The 19,129-nt window shown below is 45.1% G+C and overlaps 1 protein-coding gene across 17 annotated transcripts in view; it reads left to right on the forward strand.

Moving 5' to 3' along the window:
- FAM222B (family with sequence similarity 222 member B) overlaps positions 1-19,129 on the forward strand; it is a 101,742-nt gene that overhangs the window by 15,629 nt on the left and 66,984 nt on the right. For 10 of the 17 annotated variants that reach the window (XM_054670167.1, XM_063798848.1, XM_054670166.2 and 7 more), the window contains exon 2: positions 5,199-5,232. The exons of the other annotated variants lie outside the window; for them this stretch is intronic. The gene's annotated coding sequence lies outside the window, so the exon portion shown is untranslated. The remainder of the gene's footprint in view (positions 1-5,198; positions 5,233-19,129) is intronic. 17 annotated transcript variants of the gene reach the window in all.

The following is a 19,129-nucleotide window of genomic DNA, read 5'->3' on the forward strand; positions in this document are numbered from 1 at the left end:
ATTTCCATCAGTTCAAATAAGCGCATAAATGCCACCCATGTTATGTTAAAATAATAGAGGTTTGTTCAGCTGTGATGAGAATTTCCTGTCCTCCTCTCCTTCTGTTATCTTTCCTACTTGTGGTTACTTTTATGTAGTAAATGACCTTACAAAATGAGGATTTCTTTCCCTGGGGAAGAAAAAGGGGTGGGCTAGTATCTTGATTGCCTTTCGTGTGAGAAGTTTTTCTAAAGTGGGAGAGGAACTTTGGAGATTTAAGGACTTCCTGTGAATCTCTGACATACCAGGGGCTAAAATAAATATTTATTGGCTTATTATTATCATTATTATTATTTTTTGAGACGGAGTCCTGCTCTGTTGCCCAGACTGGATTGCAGTGGCGCGATCTCGGCTCACTGCAAGCTCCGCCTCCCGGGTTCTCGCCATTCTCCTGCCTCAGCCTCCCTAGTAGCTGGAACTACAGGCACCCGCCACCATGCCTGGCTAATTTCTTTTCATATTTTTAGTAGAGACGGGGTTTCACCGTGTTAGCCAGGATGGTGTCGATCTCCTGACCTTGTGATCTGCCCGACTCAGCCTCCCAAAGTGCTGGGATTACAGGCATGAGCCACCACGCCCGGCCTTATTTTATTTTTTTTGATACCAAGTTTCACTCTGTTGCCCAGGCTGGAGTGCAATGGCGAGATCTCAGCTGATTGCAACGTCTGCCTCCTGTGTTCAAGTGATTCTCTGGTCTCAGCCTCCTGAGTAGCTGGGATTACAGGCGCGTACCACCATACCTGGCTGATTTTTGTATTTTTAGTAGAGATGACGTTTCACCATGTTGGCCAGGCTAGTCTCGAACTGCCGACCTCAGGTGATCCGCCTGCCTCGGCCTCCCAAAGTGCTGGGATTGCAGGTGTGAGCCACCGCGCCCAGCCAAAAATCTTTTTTTTTTTTTTAATTCTATTTATTTATTTATTTATTTTGAGATGGAGTCTCTCTCTGTCGCCCAGACTGGAGTGCAGTGACGCGATCTCGGCTCACTATAAGCTCCGCCTCCAAGGTTCACGCCATTCTCCTGCCTCCGCCTCCTGAGTAGCTGGGACTACAGGTACCCGTCACCACGCCCGGCTAATTTTTTGTATTTTTAGTAGAGATGAGGTTTCACCGTGTTAGCCAGGATGGTCTCGATCTCCTGACCTTGTGATCTGCCTACCTCGGCCTCCCAAAGTGTTGGGATTACAGGCGTGAGCCACCGCCCCCAGGCTATTTGTTGTTTTTTTGAGACAGGGTCTCACTCTGTCGCCCAGACTGGAGTGCAGTGGCGCCATCTTGGCTCAGCGCAACCTCTGCCTCCCTGGCTCAAGCAGTTCTCCTGCCTCAAGCAGTTCTCCTGCTTCAGCCTCCTGAGTAGCTGGGATTACAGGCATGGCACTACTGCCCGGCTAATTTTTGTATTTTTAGTAGAAATGGTGTTTCACCATGCTGGCCAGTCTGGTCTCGAACTCCTGACCGCAAATGTTCCACCCGCCTCTACCTCCCAAAGTGCTGGGATTACAGGCGTCAGCCACTGCATCCGGCCTAAAAACATTCTATTTAAAAACAAAATTATTGGTCGGACATGTTGGCTCACTCCTGTAATCCTAGCACTTTGGGAGGCCGAGGTGGGTGGATCATTTGAGGTCAGGAATTCAAGACCAGCCTGGCAAACAAAGTGAAACCCCGTCTCTGCTAAAAATACAAAGATTAGCTGGGCATGGTGGCACCCGCCTGTAATCCCAGTTACTTAGGAGACTGAGGCAGGAGAATCGCTTGAATCCAGGAGGTGGAGGTGGTAATGAGCCGAGCTCGTGCCATGGCACTCCACCCTGGGCGACACAGCGAGCGAGACTCCGTCTCAAAAAACAAAAAAACAAAACAAAAAGAAGTATTTAATATCTATTTCTGTCTTATTACCTCTCAGGGTCTCGATTGTTTCCCTGTCAAAGCTCTGTGACTTATAGTGAAAAGGACTACAATTTAACAAGAAAAATACTAAATTTTCTTTATTACAGGTGCATTTAATACAAAGAGGGGTAATCAGATTTGCTGGCTCAACTTTTTAAAAAATTTATTTATTTATTTATTTTTTGAGACGGAGTCTCCCTCGGTCGCCCAGGCTGGAGTGCAGTGGCTCGATCTCGGCTCACTGCAAGCTCTGCCTCCCGGGTTCACGCCATTCTCCTGCCTCAGCCTCCCTAGTAGCTAGGACTACAGGCGCCCGCCACCACACCCAGCTAATTTTTTGTGTTTTTAGTAGAGACGAGGTTTCACTGTGTTAGCCAGGATGGTCTCGATCTCCTGACCTCGTGATCCACCCATCTCAGCCTTCCAAAGTGCTGGGATTACAGGCGTGAGCCACCGCACCCGGCCTTTAAATTTATGTATTTATTTATTTACTTTTTGAGATGGAGTCTCACTCTTGTCACCCAGGCTGGAGTGCAGGGGTGCGATCTTGGCTCACTGCAGCCTCCACTGCCCGGGTTCAAGCTTCTCCTGCCTTATCCTCCTGAGTAGCTGGGATTACAGGTGCCCGCCACTATGCCTGGCTAATTTTTGTACTTTTAGTAGAGATGGAGTTTTGCCATGTTGGCTGGGCTGGTCTCGAACTCCTGACCTCAGGTCATCAGCTTAAGGGAGGAGCCCACCCCTCTTATTGTCTTATGCCCAATATCTGCCTCCAAAGAAAGAAGTAAAAACTAAAAGGCAGAAATGAAATCCACCAGTAGACAGCCCGGCGCCACACCCTGGGCCTGGTAGTTAAAGATCGACCCCTGACCTAATAGGTTATGTTATCTATAGATTACAGACATTGTATAGAAAAGCACTGTGAAAATCCCCATCCTGTTCTGTTCCGTTCCAATTACTGGTGCATGCAGCCCCCAGTCACGTACCCCCTGCTTGCTCAATCGATCACGACCCTCTCACGCAGACCCCCTTAGAGTTGTGATCCCTTAAAAGGGACAGGAATTGCTCACTTGGGGAGCTCGGTTGTTGGAGACGTGAGTCTTGCCGAAGCTCCCGGCCGAATAAAGCCCTTCCTTCTTTAACTCAGCATCTGAGGGGTTTTGTCTGTGGCTTGTCCTGCTACAAGCCCGCCTCATGGCCTCCCAAAGTGCTGGGATTGCAGGCGTATGCTGGCTCAATTATTAAATGGTGGTTTGGTACAACACTGGATCATACTATTTCATGGGAAAATATAGGTCATTTAAGAAGTGATTTAGGGCCAGGCGCGGTGGCTTATGCCTGTAATCCCAGCACTTTGGGAGGCCGAGGCGGGTGGATCACAAAGTCAGGGGTTTGAGACCAGCCTGGCCAATATGGTGAAACCCCATCTCTTCTAAAAACACACAAATTAGCTGGGTGTGGTGGTGGATGCCTGTAATCCCAGCTACCTGAGAGGCTGAGGCAGGAGAATTGTTTGAACACGGGAGGCGGAGGTCTCAGTGAGCCGAGATCATGCCACTGCACTCCAGCCCGGGCAACAACAAGAGGGAGACTCTGAAAAAAATATATAAATAAAAATAAGAAATGATTTAAGTTGGCATGGTGGTTCATGCCTGTAATATCAGCACTTTGGGAGGCCTAGGCAGGAGGATCACCTGAGCCCAGGAGTTCCAGACCAGCCTGGGCAATATGGTGAAACCCTCTCTTTACGAAAAAATAAAAAAAAATGAGCCGGGTGTGGTGGCATGCACCTATAGTCCCAGGTACTTGGGAGGCTGAGGTGGGAGGATCACTTGAGTACAAGAGATGAAGGATGTAGTGAGCAGTAATCTGAGCTGTAAACTCGCTATTGCACTCCAGCCTGGGCGACAGAGTGAGACCCTATTTAAAACAACAACAAAAAAGTGTTTTGTTTAAAAGATTTACTTGGTTACCAATTTTCTGGGAACTAACCCTGAAACTAGTTGGGAAAAATATGCAAATCTAGAAACAACATAAGTATCAATTTGCGAATTTGTGTAATGTCTTTTTTTCTACCAGTAAGCCATAACTAGGCTTGAATCGTAAGCTTTTTGGATTCTGTGGCCTCATTGAAAAAATGTTGGAGTTGATCCTTTCAGCAGTCAACTTCAGCAAATATTTAAGTGTCTACCGTGTGTTATGTCTTGTACTAGGCGCTGGGAGGGAATTAAAATATAAATGACAAAATCATTTTTAAAGAGTTCACTGTTGGCCAGATGCAGTGGCTTACACCTGTAATCCCAGCACTTTGGGAGGCCGAGGTGGGCGGATCATGAGGTCAGGAGTTCAATACCATCCTGGCCAAGATGGTGAGACCCCGTCTCTACTAAAAATTAGCCAGGCGTGGTGGCAGGCGCCTGTAATCCCAGCTACTCAGGAGGCTAGGATTGAGAATTGCTTGAACCCGGGAGGTGAAAGTTGCAGTGAGCTGAGATCACGCCACTGCACTCTAGCCTGGGCGATAGAGCGTGACTCCATCTCACACACACACACACACACACACACACACACACACACAATTAGCTGAGTGTAGTGGTGGGCGCCTGTAATCCTAGCTGCTCAGCAGGCTGAGGCAGGAGAATCGTTTCAACCTGGGAGGCATAGGTTGCAGTGAGCCGAGGTCACACCATTGCACTCCAGCCTGGGCAACAGGGTGAGATTCCATCTCAGGAAAAAAAAAAAAATTCACTTTTTTTTTCTTTTTTTCTTTTTTTTTAAGGCTAGCCAAGTGAAGCAGTGGGAATGAAGAAGCAACAAAGAAATTTGTAACTTCTTGTATCAATTAGTTGTAAACACTACTGCACTGGGACCAGCCACATTTTAATTAGAGACCAACACATAAATAGTTCTGAGTCAGTACAATAAGTGCTGTAATAGAGATCTGTACTAAGTGCTATGGGAACATTAGTTCTGCCTTGTAGTGGGAAGGGAAAGTTAGAGAAGACTTCCTAGAGAAAGAGTCAGTTGGGTCTTGAAGGAGGAATACAATTTGGCTGAGTCAGCAAAAAAAGGATTGGAAAAGTTACTGTTTGAAGTGCAGAAAATAGCTTGTACAAAGATACAGATGTGCAAGAAGTATGGACATGTGGACTAGTTTAATGTGGCAGGATCATGGGGTATGAGGAAGGAGTAGAAGAAAGTGAGGTGAGAGATGGGTTGGAATCCAGTTATGGATGACCTTAGTAAGGGGTCTGAATTTTATTTTGTAGGTGCTGAGGAGTCATGGAAGAGTTTTTAAACCAGGTAAGGAACATGTTTAGATCACTATTTAAGTAGAAGTAACTCTGTTGACAGTGTAGAAGTTAGACTTTAAAAGGCACAATTGATTGTAGGGAGACTAGTTGGTTGGGAGAATGGTGTGATGACTTGAGAGATTGACGAAATCAGGTACAGTAGTCATGGTGGAATTGTAGACAGATTGGAGAACTTTTTAGGAGAGTAACTGAAAGGATCTCATTGACTATATTGGGGGACGGGTAAAGAAGAAGGAGTTGTCAAAGATGGAGTTGAAATTGCTGGCATGGACAACTAAGTGGAATGTGATGTCATTAACCAAGTTACGGAATACAAGAGTAAAAGAGGGTATTACATTTGAAGGAAATAAGTTTGATTTTGGTATATAGGATTTGAGGTATCTGGGAAATCCAATAGGCTTCCGGATATATACATAGGTCTTGAGTAGAAAGGTTCAGAAGGGAGATACAGATTTAGTAGTCATTAGCATATTAGTAGTGAAAGTCAGCTTGATGACTCTGTGAGTCCAAGCTTCAGTTGCTTTATATGTTGTTCATTCGTATCTTTTTGAGAGATTAGTTTTGCAGGAATGTGGCATGACAACTACTACTTCATAGTACAGTGCTAGTCCTTTTCCTTATTTTTCAATTTTTTTTTTCTGTGAACTTCTTTTTTTTTTTTTTTTTTTGAGACAAAGTCTCACTCTGTTGCCCAGGCTGGAGTACAGTGGCACGATCTCAGCTGACTGCAACCTCAGTCTCCTGGGTTCAAGGAATTCTCCTGCCTCTCCCAAGTAGCTGGGACTACAGGCGCACACCACCACGCCTAGCTAATTTTTGTATTTTTAGTAGAGACGGGGTTTCACCATGTTGGCCAGGGTAGTTTCGAACTCCTGACCTCAGGTGATGCACCTGCTTCGGCCTCCCAAAATACTGGGATAACAGGCATGAGCCACCATGCCCAGTGGAACTTACTTATTTATTTATTTTTTTGAGAGGGAGTCTCCTTCTGTTGCCCAGGCTGGAGTGCAGTGGGGCCATCTCAGCTCACTGCAACCTCCGCTTCCTGGGTTCAAGGTATTCTCCTGCCTCAGCCTCCCAAGTAGCTGGGACTACAGGCGCGTGCCACCATGCCCGGCTAATTTTTTGTATTTTTAGTTGAGACCAGGTTTCACCAGATCTCGAACTCCTGACCTTGTTATCCGCCTGCCTCAGCCTCCCAAAGTGCTGGGATTACAGGCCTGAGTCACCGTGCCTGGCCCCTTTCCTTTTTTTTTTTTTTTAATAGAGACAGAGTCTTAACTGTGTTGCTCAGGGTGGTCTCAAAATCCTGGCCTCAAGTGATCCTCCTGGCTCAACCTCCCAAAGTGCTAGGATTTTAGGTGTGAGCCACTGTGCCCAGCCTTTCTTTTTTAACTGGTATCACTTTCCACTTTTTTGGAGGATTCTTTTTGTAGCTTGTTTGCAAGGTAGGACATCCTATTTTCAACTTCTCCCCCTTCTTGCTGTTATTCAAAGCAATTGGTCATTCAAAACAGACTTATGTATTTCTCTGTCTCTGCTAGGAGCTAAAATGTAAATATTTAGTGTTTTCTCCTTCATACCCAGAGTTTATGTCCTGATGGGAGAAACAAGTTAACTCTCAATTATAGAGTTAAGAGTGATGATAGAGGTCTTTAGGGTGTAATGGAAATATGTTAACCCTTAACCCATATTTGGGGAGAATCAAGGAAGGCTTGTGCATGGAGGATTGTCCAAAGTAAGACCTGAAGGATGTGTACGATTTAGGTGAAGAGTCAGAGGAAGATCATTGGCAGCAGAGGGACCATTGTAAAGTGCAAGAAGCTTAACATTTTATCTGTTTGGAATGAATAGCTTGTCTTTTATGAAAAATGGGTTTTCAACTCTGTTGTACTAAACAATAATACATATCTTTAAATAAAACATTTTTCTTCTGGACAACTGCAGGAAATCTCAGAACAGCTGTGCAAGTAAAACTTTAGAATCTTGAAAAATAGATATTAGATTTCTAATCCTCCTAATACCTCCATTGTTTTTTTCTTTATTATTTTTTATTTTTATTTTTATTTTTTTGAGATGGAGTCTTGCTGTGTTGCCCAGGCTGGAGTGCAGTGGCGCGATCTCGGCTCACTGCAAGCTCCGCCTCCTGGGTTCATGCCTTTCTTCTGCCTCAGCCTCTTGAGTTGCTGGGACTACAGGTGCCTGCCACCACGCCTGGCTAATTTTTTTGTATTTTTAGTTGAGACGGGGTTTCATCGTGTTAGCCAGGATGGTCTCGATCTCATCACCTTGTGATCTGCCCTCCTCGGCCTCCCAAAGTGCTGGGATTACAGGCGTGAGCCACTGCACTCGGCCCAGCATTGTTTTTTTCTTTAAGTAAATCTAGGAAGCTAACCCCTACTTAAAAGTAGACACTTTGTGGGAAAGTTTAAAAAGTCTTTGACATGGTCAGGCATGGTGGTTCATGCCTGTAATCTCAGCACTTTGGGAGGCAGAGGTGGGTGTATCGCTTGAGCCTAGGAGTTCCCAGGGTTCGAGACCAGCCTGGGAAACATGGTGAAATCCCATCTCTACAAAAAAATACAAAAATTAGCCTGGCATAGTTGCTCACACCTGTAATCCCAGGTACTTTGGAGGCTGAGGCAGTAGGATTGCTTGAGCCCAGAAGGCGGAGGTTGCAGTGAACCAAGATCGCATCACTGCACTCCAGCCTGGGTGACAGAGTGAGACCCTGTATCAAAAAAAAAAAAAAAAAAAAAGCCTTTGACAAGCTAATTCTAAAATTTATATGGAAAGGCAAGGGGACTAAAATAGCCAAAACAATTTTGAAAAAGGACAACAGAGTTGGAAGACTCATACTATCTGATTTCAAGACTTAATAAAGAGCTACAGTAATCAAGACAGTGTGGTATTGGCAGAAGGACAGATACATAGATCAATGAACAGAACAGAGGTTCAGACATAGATTCAGGCTGGGCACGGTGGCTTATGCCTGTAATCCCAGCACTTTGGGAGGTCGAGGTGGGGGATCACTTGAGGTCAGGAGTTTGAGACCAGCTTGGCCAACATGGTGAAACCCCATCTCTACTAAAAATACAAAAATTAGTGGGGCATGGTGGTGAGCACCTGTAGTCCCAGCTACTCAGGAAGCTGAGGCAGGAGAATCACTTGAACCCAGGAGGCAGAGGTTGCAGTGGCCGAGACCATTCCACTACATTCCAGCCAAGGTGACAGAGCGAGACTCCGTCTCAAAAAAAAAAAAAAACAAAAAAAAGAAACATTCACACTATTAAGTATGGCTATTGATATTTGACCGAGGTGCAAAGGCAATTCAGTGGAGAAAGAATAGTCATCTCAACAATTACACCTAAATGTAATTTGTAAAATTATAAAATATTTTTATTATTTTATTTTAACTTAATTTAATTTTATTATTTTTTTTAATAGAGATGGGGTTTTGCCATGTTGCCCAGGCTGGTCTCAAACTCCTGGGCTCAAGCCATCTGCTTACCTCAGCCTTCCACAGTGCTGGGACTACAGGTGTTAGCCACCATGCCCGGCCTAAACTATGAGATTTAAAAGAAGATAAGAGAAAATCCTTATTACATTGAGTTAGGCAAAGAGTTCTTAGATATGACACCAAAAGCAAGATCCATAAAATAAAAAGTTGATAAATTGGATTTCATCAAAATTAAAAACTTTTGCTTTGCAGAAGACTGTCAAGTAGATGAAAATATAAGCAACACACTGGGAGAAATGTTTGCCAATTATGTATCAGACATACAGCTCATATTAAGAATGTATAGGCCGGGTGTGGTGGCTCACACCTGTAATCCCAGCACTTTGGGAGACCGAGGCAGCTGGATCACGAGGTTGGGAGATCAAGACCATCCCGGCTAACACGGTGAAACCGCTTCTCTACTAAAAAACAAAGAATTAGCCAGGCGTGGTTGCGGGCACCTGTAGTCCCAGCTGCTTGGGAGGCCGAGGTAGGAGAATGGCGTAAACCTGGGAGGCGGAGCTTGTGGTGAGCCAAGATCGCGCCACTGCACTCCAGCCTGGGCAACAGAGTGAGACACGCTCTCAAAAAAAAAAAAAAAAAAAAAGAATGTATAAAGAGGCTGGGCAAAGTGGCTTACGCCTGTAATCCCAGCACTTTGGGAGGCCGAGGTGGGTGGATCACGAGGTCAGGAGATGGAGACTATCCTGGTTAACACAGTGAAACCTCATCTCTACTAAAAATACAAAAAATTAGCCAGGCATGGTGGCTTGCGCCTGTAGTCCCAGCTACTCGGGAGGCTGAGGCAGGAGAATTTCTTGAACCTGGGAGGTGAAGGTTGCAGTGAGCCGAGATCGCGCCACTGCACTCCAACTCCAGCTTGGGCGACAGAGTGAGACTCGGTCTCAAAAAAAAAAAAAAAAAAAAAAAATGACCTAAGTATTTATCCAAGTGAAATAAAAATCTGTGTTCACAAAAAAACTTGTATGTGACTGTTTACAGCAGCTTTATTTATAGTCACCACAAACTGGAAACAACCTGAATGACTTTCAGCTGGGGAATGGATAAACAAACTAATATATCTACACAATGGAATACTACTCAGCAATAAAAAGGAACTATTCATATATGCAATAACATGAATGAAACTCATTGGTATTATGCTTAGTGAAAGAAACAAAACTCAAAAGGCTATGGTCTGTATGATTGCATTTGTATGATGTTCTGGGGAAAACTCAACTATAAGGACAGTGGGGAACAGATCAGTGATTGCCTTTGGGTAAGACTAGAGAGACAGTGGGCCGGGCGCAGTGGCTTATGCCTGTAATCCCAGCACTTTGGGAGGCCGAGTTGGGGCGGATCACCTGAGGTCGAGAGTTTGAGACCAGCCTGAGCAACATGGAGAAACCCTGTCTCTACTAAAAATACAAAATTAGCTGGGCGTGGTGGCGCAGCTTGAACCCGGGAGGCGGAGGTTGCGGTGAGCCAAGATGGCGCCATTGCACTCCAGCTGAGGCAACAAGAGTGAAACCACGTCTCAAAAAAAAAAAAAAAAAAGAGTAGAGAGAGGGTGGCCAAGCGTGATGGCTCACGCCTGTAATCCCAGCACTTTGGGAGGCCGAGGCGGGCAGATCTCGAGGTCAGGAGTTCGAGATCAGCCTGGCCAATGTAGTGAAATCCCATCTCTACTAAAAATACAAAAATTAGCCGGGCATGGTGGCGCGCACCTGTAGTCCCAGCTACTCGGGACGCTGAGGCAGGACAATCGCTTGAACCCGGGAGTCGGAGGTTGCAGTGAGCCGAGATGGCGCCATACTGCACTTCAGCCTGGTGATAGAGCGAGACTCCGTCTCAATTAAAAAAAAAAAAAGTAGAGAGTTGACTGCAAAGAGGTAGTATGAGGAAATTTTTTGGGGGTGACATGACTGTTCCGTATTTTGATTGTAGTTGTGGTTACACAACTATGCATTTATGAGAACTCTTAGAACTGAACACTAAAAGAATGTTATTTTTGTCTGGGGCAGAGAAGAGAGACTTTAAAGACTAATTCCAGAAATGTAATTCCCTAAATACATTTGAATTTTTAGCTTAATTTTCTTTTTTAATACATTTTACATAATTAAAAGTGAAAAGTCTAGAAAATTTAAATCCTTTTGAATTTATTTTACTTAGAAATGCAGTTGTATGTTTTTTGTTTTTTTTTTTTCGTGACAGAGTCTTCTCTGTAGCTCAGGCTGGAGTGCAGTGGCACAATCACAGTTCACTGCAACCTATGCCTCTGGGCTCAAGCGATCCTCCCACCTAAGCCTCTTGAGTAGCTGGCGCTACAGATGGTGCGCCACCATGCCTGGCTAATTTTTTGTGGGTATTTTTTTTTAGAGATGGGGTTTTGCCATGTTGCCCAGGGTGGTCGTGAACTCCTGGGATCAAGTGATCTGGTCACCTCAGCCTCCCAAACTGCTGGGGTTGCAGGTGTGAGCCTCTGTGCCCAGCTCACTTTGTTTTTTTGAGACAAGGTTTCCCTCTTACCTAGCTACTCAGGAGGCTGCGGCAGGAGAATTGCTTGAACCTGGGAGGCGGAGGTTGCTGTGAGCCGAGATCGCACCATTGCACTCCAGCCTGGGCAACAAGAGTGAAACTCTGTCTCAAAAAAAAAAAAAAAAAAATTTGGATTTGATCTTGATTTCTCCTTACCCCTTATCCGACATATCTGGTTGGTCCCAGGTCTGATTTTAACCTTGAAGTTCTCCTAAATCTGCATTTTTTCATTTATACCATATTGCCAAATTCTTGGATGAGACCTTTTTTATTTCTTACTCTGACAGTTACAGTAGCCTCCTAACTAATCTGCATGTCTCAAGGCTTATCACCCCTCTAGTCTGTCCACCACACTGCCACAAGAATGATCTTCCTAAGTTGTAAGACTACTTATGCCCTTTCCCTTTAAAGCCCTTCATTACCCTAGTGCCTGATACATAGCAGATGCTTGATTCCATCTTCCTTCCTCACTTTATTATATTTTTGCTCAAGCTATTTTCTTTTCTTCCAAGGACATTTCTTCCAAAATAGACAAACATAAACAATTATCTGAACAAACATAACTAAGACTCTCCTAATTAAGCTTTAGGATTTAGCTCATAGTTAATTTCTTCTGTGAAGTCTTCCCTGTTCCCAAGGCAGTATTAATCACTCTTGCTGATGGGCTACTCTGACATTTTACTATCCTGCTAACATTACCTTTATTATTATTTTTTACATTGTTTAAATGACAACATCTCATTCTATTAAATAGAATGCATGTTCCTTACATTTATTATTTAATTGCTATTCTGTTTCCTCATCTGGATTGTGAGCTTTTTGTAGGTAGGGGTTATTCCTTTTTCACTTTTTCTTTTTTTTTCTATAGACAAGATCTCACTGTGTTGCCCAGGCTTGGAGTGCCATGGCGCTGTCATAGCTCACTGCAGCTTCTAAAGTCTTGGGCTCAAGCAATCCTCCTGCCTCAGCCTCCCAAGTAGCTAGGACTACAGATGCAAGCCAGCTTGCCAGTTAATTTTTAAAATTTTTTGTGGAGATGGGGTTTCAATATGTTGTCCAGGCTGTTTTTTTCTTTTTTGAGACAGAGTTTAATTCTCCACCAGGCTAGAGTATAGTGGTGCTGTTATAGCTCACTGCAACCTCAAACTCCTGGGCCTAAATGATCCTCTCGTGTCAGCCTCCCAAGTAGCTAGGACAATAGACACTAGCCACTGTGCCTGGCTAATGAAAAAAAAATTTTTTTTGGCAAAGACAAGGTCTTGCTATATTGCCAATGCTGGTCTCAAGCTCCTGGCCTCAAGTGATCTTCCCACCTCAGCCTCGCGAAGTGCTGGGATTACAGGTGGTGAGTGCCTGGCCCTTTTTCACCTTTTTAACTTCAGCACCTAACAACTAAGCCTGCCAAATGTATTGAGTTTCTACTATGTTTTCAGCATTGGCGGTACACAAAACAAGATAGACAAAGTCCCTGCTGTTATGGAGCTTACATTCCAATAAGGGCAAACTGACAAACAGATTTTTTTTTTTTTTTTTTTTTTTTTGAGACGGAGTTCTGCTCTTGTTGCCCAGGCTGGAGTGCAATGGCGCCATCTTGGCTCACCACAACCTCTGCCTCCCAGGTATAAGCGATTCTCCTGTCTCAGCCTCCCAAGCAGCTCAGATTACAAGCATGCACCACCACACCTGGCTGTTTTTTTTGTGTTTAGTAGAGACAGGGTTTCACCATGTTAGTCAGGCTGGTCATGAACTCCTGACCTTAGGTGATCCACTGGCCTCGGCCTCCCAAAGTGTTGGGATTACAGGCGTGAGACAACCTGTTCAGCAACAGACAGCTTTTTAAAAATCAGTTAATGGCCGGGCGTGGGTGGCTTATGCCTGTAAACCCAGCACTTTAGGAGGCTGAGGCAGGCAGATCACTTGAGGTCTGGAGTTCGAGACAAGCCTGGCCAACATGGTGAAACCCTGTCTCTACTAAAAATACCAAAAATTAGCTGGGTGTGGTGGCATGAGCCTGTAGTCCCAGCTATTCAGGAGGCTGAGGCAGGAGAATCGCTTGAACCGGCAGGCAGAGGTTGCAGGGAGCCAAGATCGTGCCACTGCACTCCAGCCTGGGCTACAGAGCAAGACTCAGTCTCAAAAAACAACAAAAAAAACAGTTAATGGCCGGGCACGGTAATCCCAGCACTTTGGGAGGCCGAGGTGGGCAGATCACTTGAGGCCAGGAGTTCAAGACCAGCCTGGCCAACATGACAAAACCCCATCTCTACTTTTATACAAAAATTAGCCGGGCATGGTCGTGGGTGCCTGTAATCCCAGCTACTTGGGAGGCTGAGGCAGGAGAATTCTTGAACCCAGGAGGCAGAGGTTGCAGTGAGCCAAGATCGCGCCACTGCATTCCAGCCTGTGAGACAGAGCGAGACTCCATCTCAAAAATAAAACAAAATAAATAAAAATCAGTTAATGATAAATACTGTACAGAAAAATAGAGGATGTGATAGTATGAATTGATAGCTACTTTATATTGGGAGAATATCTCTCTAAGGATATGGCATTTAAGATCTAGGAGTATACGAAGATCAGCAGATCAAACATTATAGTGCAGAGCACCTAAGGAGGAATGAGCTTGGTATGTTGAAGGAACAGAAATCAGGCCAGTGTTGTTTGAATACGGTGAATGAGGGAGAGAATGACAAGAGATGACAAAGGCAGAGGCTAGGTGACAGTGAGATTTGGAAGCTAGAGTAAGGTGTTTCGTTTCCTTTGGAGTGTTTTTTTTTTTTTTTTTTTTTTGAGACGGGATCTCACTCTGTCACCTAGGTTGGAGTGCAGTGGCGCAATCTTGGTTCCCCGTAACCTCCACCACTGGGCTAAGGGATCCTCCCACCCCAGCCTCTCAAGTAGCTGGGACCATAGGTGCACGCCTCTACGTCCGGCTAATTTTTTTTGTATTTTTGGTAGAGACCAGATTTCACCATGTTGCCCAGTCTGTTCTCAAACTCCTAAGCTCAGGCAATTCACCTGCTTTGGCCTCCCAAAGTGCTGGGATTTCAGGCGTGAGCCACTGCACCTAGCCTCCTTTGGAGTTTTTAAGTACGAGTATGATATGAGTCGATTTGTGACTAGAAAGAATGTTCAGTTGCTATGTTAGAAATGGATTGTAGTGCGGGCGCAGTGGTTCACGCCTGTAATCCCAGCACTTTGGGAGGCCAAGGCGGGCGGATCACCGAGGTCAGGAGTTCGAGACCAGCCAGACCAACATGGAGAAACCCCATCTCTACTAAAAATACAAAATTAGCTGGGCGTGGTGGCACATGCCTGTAATCCCAGCTACTCGGGAGGCTGAGGCAGGAGAATTGCTTGAACCTGGGTTGCGGTGAGCTGAGATCATGCCATTGCAATCCAGCCTGGTCAACAAGAGCAAAACTCCACCTCAAAAAGAAATGGGTTGTAGAAGGAAGCAAGGAGACCAGTAACAAGGCTCTTTGCACGAATCAAATGAGACTTTATGGTAACTTGGACTGGGGTGATGGTATAAAAGCTGTGGAAAGGTGACAGATTTGGCATATCTTTTGGAAGTGAGGTTGACAGGGCTTGCTTTGGGATTGTTACACCTTTGGAAGTGAGGTAATAAGGAATCATGGATAACTTCTATATTATTGACTGGAGCAACCAGGGAGGTAAATGGTTGTTGCTGTTAATTGATATGGGTAAGACTAGCAGAATATAATTGTCAAAAATTCTTGGACAGTGGTGGCTCATGCCTGTAACCCAGCACTTTGGGGGTCTGAGACAAGAGGATCGCCTGAGCCCAGGAGTTTCAGACGAGCCTCGGCAAGATAGAGAGACCCTGTGTCTACAAAAAATAAGAAAATTAGCCAGGTGTGGTAGTACATGCCTGTGGTCCCAACTACTTGAGGGGCTGAGGTGGGAGGATGGCTTGAGCCCAGGGGGTGGAGGTTGCAGTGAGCTGTGATTGTGCCATTGCTCTTCAGCCTTGGCAACAGAGTGATAACTTGTCTAAAATTTAAAAAAAAAAAAAATTCTCAGCCGGGCGTGGTGGCTCACGCCTTTAATCCTAGCACTTTGGGAGGCCGAGGCGGGTGGATCATGAGGTTAGGAGATCGAGACCATCCTGGCTAACACGGTGAAACCCTGTCTCTACTAAAAATACAAAAAATGAGCCGGGTGTGGTGGCAGGCGCCTGTAGTCCCAGCTACTTGGGAGGCTGAGGCAGGAGAATGGCATGAACCTGGGAGGCAGAGCTTGTAGTGAGCCGAGATTGTGCCACTGCACTCCAGCCTGGGCGACAGAGCAAGACTCCATCTCAAAAAAAAAAAAAAATTCTCTTTTGGTCCTGCCAAGTTTGAGATACTTGTTAGGTATCCAAATGGAGAAATTAGATAGGCAGTTGGATAGAAATGCCTGGCATTCCTAGGAGAATTCTGAGCTGAAATAGATAGAATTTGAAGTCATGGTATTTAATCAGGAGGTCATCTACAGATGGTTTGTGGCTAGAGAAGAGCAATTTGAAAGAGAAGGAATAGCTAGTGAGATAGGTGGAAAACCCAGAAAGTGATGTTTTAGAAGGCAAGTAAAGAAGTGTTTCAAGAAGGGAGTGGTCAGCCTGGGTAACATAGTAAGATCCTGTGTCTACAAAAAATAGAAAATTAGCTGTCTGTGGTGGCACATGCCTATGGCAGTCCCAGGTATTCAGGAGGCTGAGGTGGGAGAATTGCTTGAGTCTGGGAGGTTGAGACTGCAGTAAGTGGTGATTGTGCCACTGCACTCCGGCCTAATTGCACCACTGCACTCCATGTGACAGAGCTAGACACTTTCTCAAAAAAAAAAAAAAAAAAGAACGGAGTGGTGAGCTCTGTTGAATGCTATATAGAGGTCACGTAACAGAGAAGTACTCACAGGATTTGACAACCTAGGGATTATTGGTGACTTCCAGTAGAACCGTTCATTGGAGTGGTGGAAATAGAAGTCTAATTGTAGTTGATTGAGGGGGAAAAATAAGATGAAGAAACATTTGATCATTTTTTTTGTTTTTGTTTGGTAACAGGTTTTGGCACCCAGTTTCCTTGAAAACTTCCTGTGTCATTGTAACTAAGTACTTACCTGTTTGTATTCCAGTTTAATATGTTTTTTTTCCCCCCCCAAGATGGAGTCTCAGTCTCTTGCCCAGGCTGGAGTGCAGTGGCGTGATCTTGGCTCACTGCAACCTCTGCCCCGAGTTCAAGTGATTCTCCTGCCTCAGCCTCCTGAGTAGCTGGGACTACCTGCGCATGGAAGCACGCCTGGCTAATTCTATATTCATATATGTGTGTGTGTGTGTATATATATGTGTGTGTGTATATGTGTGTATATATATATATATATTTTTTTTTTTTTTTTTTTTTGAGATGGAGTCTTGCTCTATCGCCCAGCCTGGAGTGCAGTGGCGTGATCTCAGCTCAGTGCAATCTCCGCCTCCTGGGTTTTAAGCAGTTCTCTCTGCCTCAGTCTCCCAGGTAGCTGGGATTACAGGCGCCTACCACCATGCCCGGCTAATTTTGTATTATTATTATTATTTTTTGAGGTGGAGTTTCGCTCTTGTTGCCCAGGCTGGAGTGCAATGGTGCAATCTCGGCTCTTTCCAACCTCCGCCTCCCGGGTTCAAGCGATTCTCCTACTTCAGTCTCCCAAAAGTGCTGGGATTACAGGCTTACGCCACTGCGCCCAGCTTAATTTTTGTATTTTTAGTAGAGACGGGGTTTCACCATGTTGGCCAGGCTGGTCTTGAACTTCTGACCTCAGGTGATCCACCTGCCTTCGGCCTCCCAAAGTGCTGGGATTACAGGCGTGAGCCACTGTGCTGCCTGGCCTTTTTAAAAAATACTTTTAGGCCGGGCGTGGTGGCTCATGCCTGTAATCCCACACTTTGGGAGGCCGAGGTGGGTGGATCACGAGGTCAAGAGATCGAGACCATCCTGGCCAATATGGTGAAACCCCGTCTGTACTAAAAATATAAAAATTAGCTGGGTGTGGTGGCGCGTGCCCGTAGTCCCAGCTACTTGGGAGACTGAGGCAGGAGAATCGCTTGAACCCAGGTGGGGGAGGTTGCAGTGAGCCGAGATCGCACCATTGCTGGGATTATAGGCGTGAGCCACTGCACCCAGCCTATGTATTTTTGTTGAATTAGTATCTTTCAGTGTTTTTGTGCCATTATTTTATTTTATTTGTTTATTTATTTTGAGACGGACTCTTGCTCTGTCGCCCAGGCTGGAGTGCAATGGTGCGATCTCGGCTCACTGCAACCTCTGCCCAGCCCCAGGTTCAAGCGATTCTCCTGCCTCAGCCTCCTGAGTAGCTGGGATTACAGGCATGCGACACCACGCCCAGCTAATTTTTGTATTTTTAGTAGAGATGGGGTTTCACCATGTTGGCCAGGCTGATCTCCAACTCCTGACCTCATGTGATCCACCTGCCTCAGCCTCCCAAAGTGCTGGTATTACAGGCATGAGCCACCTCTCACCCGGCCCTGTACGATTATTTTATATGGACTCCTATTTCCAAAAACCTGCTTTAACTACTTTTATGAGCAATACAGGTAACTGGTGAGCGAATGAGACTTTTTATAAGGGTTAGGCCCTTGGTCTATAAGAAAAGCAGACTGACTTGACCTTGTTCTTAAAGTACATCAGTTTTCTCAGCTGTCAAATGAGGATAACAGGACCATTTTGGCTTGTTGGGTGGTTGTGATGCATGACTACTAATGAAAATAATTGTAAAACACTTTTGCAAGTTAAAGTGTGATATAAATGCTAAATAATAGTTCTTTATTGGGATGTTGTGAAAATAAGCAACATGCTTTCTATTGGGAGGCCTTAAATTCCTTTTGAGGAGGCAATATATTTTTATAAGTACTATTAGATCACTTTAGAATGTTCATATTATTAGAGTTTTGGCCAGGCGCGGTGGCTTACACCTGTAATCCCGCACTTTGGGAGGCCGAGGTGGGTGGATCACGAGGTCAAGAGATCGAGACCATCCTGGCCAATATGGTGAAACCCCGTCTGTACTAAAAATATAAAAATTAGCTGGGTGTGGTGGCGCGTGCCTGTAGTCCCAGCTACTTGGGAGACTGAGGCAGGAGAATCGCTTGAACCCAGGTGGGGGAGGTTGCAGTGAGCCGAGATTGCACCGTTGCACTCCAGCCTGGCAACAGAGCGAGAGTCCATCTCAAAAAAAAAAAAAAAAAAAAAAAAAGAGTTTTACCAGACTGGGCGCAGTGGCTCACTCCTGTAATCCCAGCACTTTGGAGGCTGAGGCAGGTGGATCATTTAAGGTCGTCAGGAGTTTGAAACCAGCCTGGCCAACATGGTGAAAACCCACCTCTACTAAAAATATTTTAAAAAATTAGCTGGGCGTGGTGGCAGGCGCCTGTAATTCCCGCTACTCGGGAGGCCAAGGCACGAGAATTGCTTGAACCCAGGAGGCAGAGGTTGCAGTTATCCGAGATCTTGCCACTGCACTCCAGCCTGGGTGACAGAGCGAGACTTCGCCTCAAAAAAAAAAAAAGTTTTACCATTTTTGCTTTTTGGTTCAGATGAGGAATGAATTCCACCTTACGGTACTTGCATTGCTGAATGTTTAAAGGACTGATGGGAGTGACTTATTGTGTCTATATTTATAGCATCACAGCCAATCAATAGAAACACTCACACACAAAAGACACTGAAAAAACATTTTAACTTGCTATAGGTAACACCTTAAAGACATTTTAATGCAGGATTAGGTGATTGTTGCAGTTAGGCTTTGAAGAGTGACATGGTACCATTTTAGACAAAACTAACACTCCTTGTTC

The sequence above is a fragment of the Pan troglodytes genome, chromosome 19 (genome assembly GCF_028858775.2).
Source record: "Pan troglodytes isolate AG18354 chromosome 19, NHGRI_mPanTro3-v2.0_pri, whole genome shotgun sequence".
Lineage (NCBI taxonomy): Eukaryota > Metazoa > Chordata > Mammalia > Primates > Hominidae > Pan > Pan troglodytes.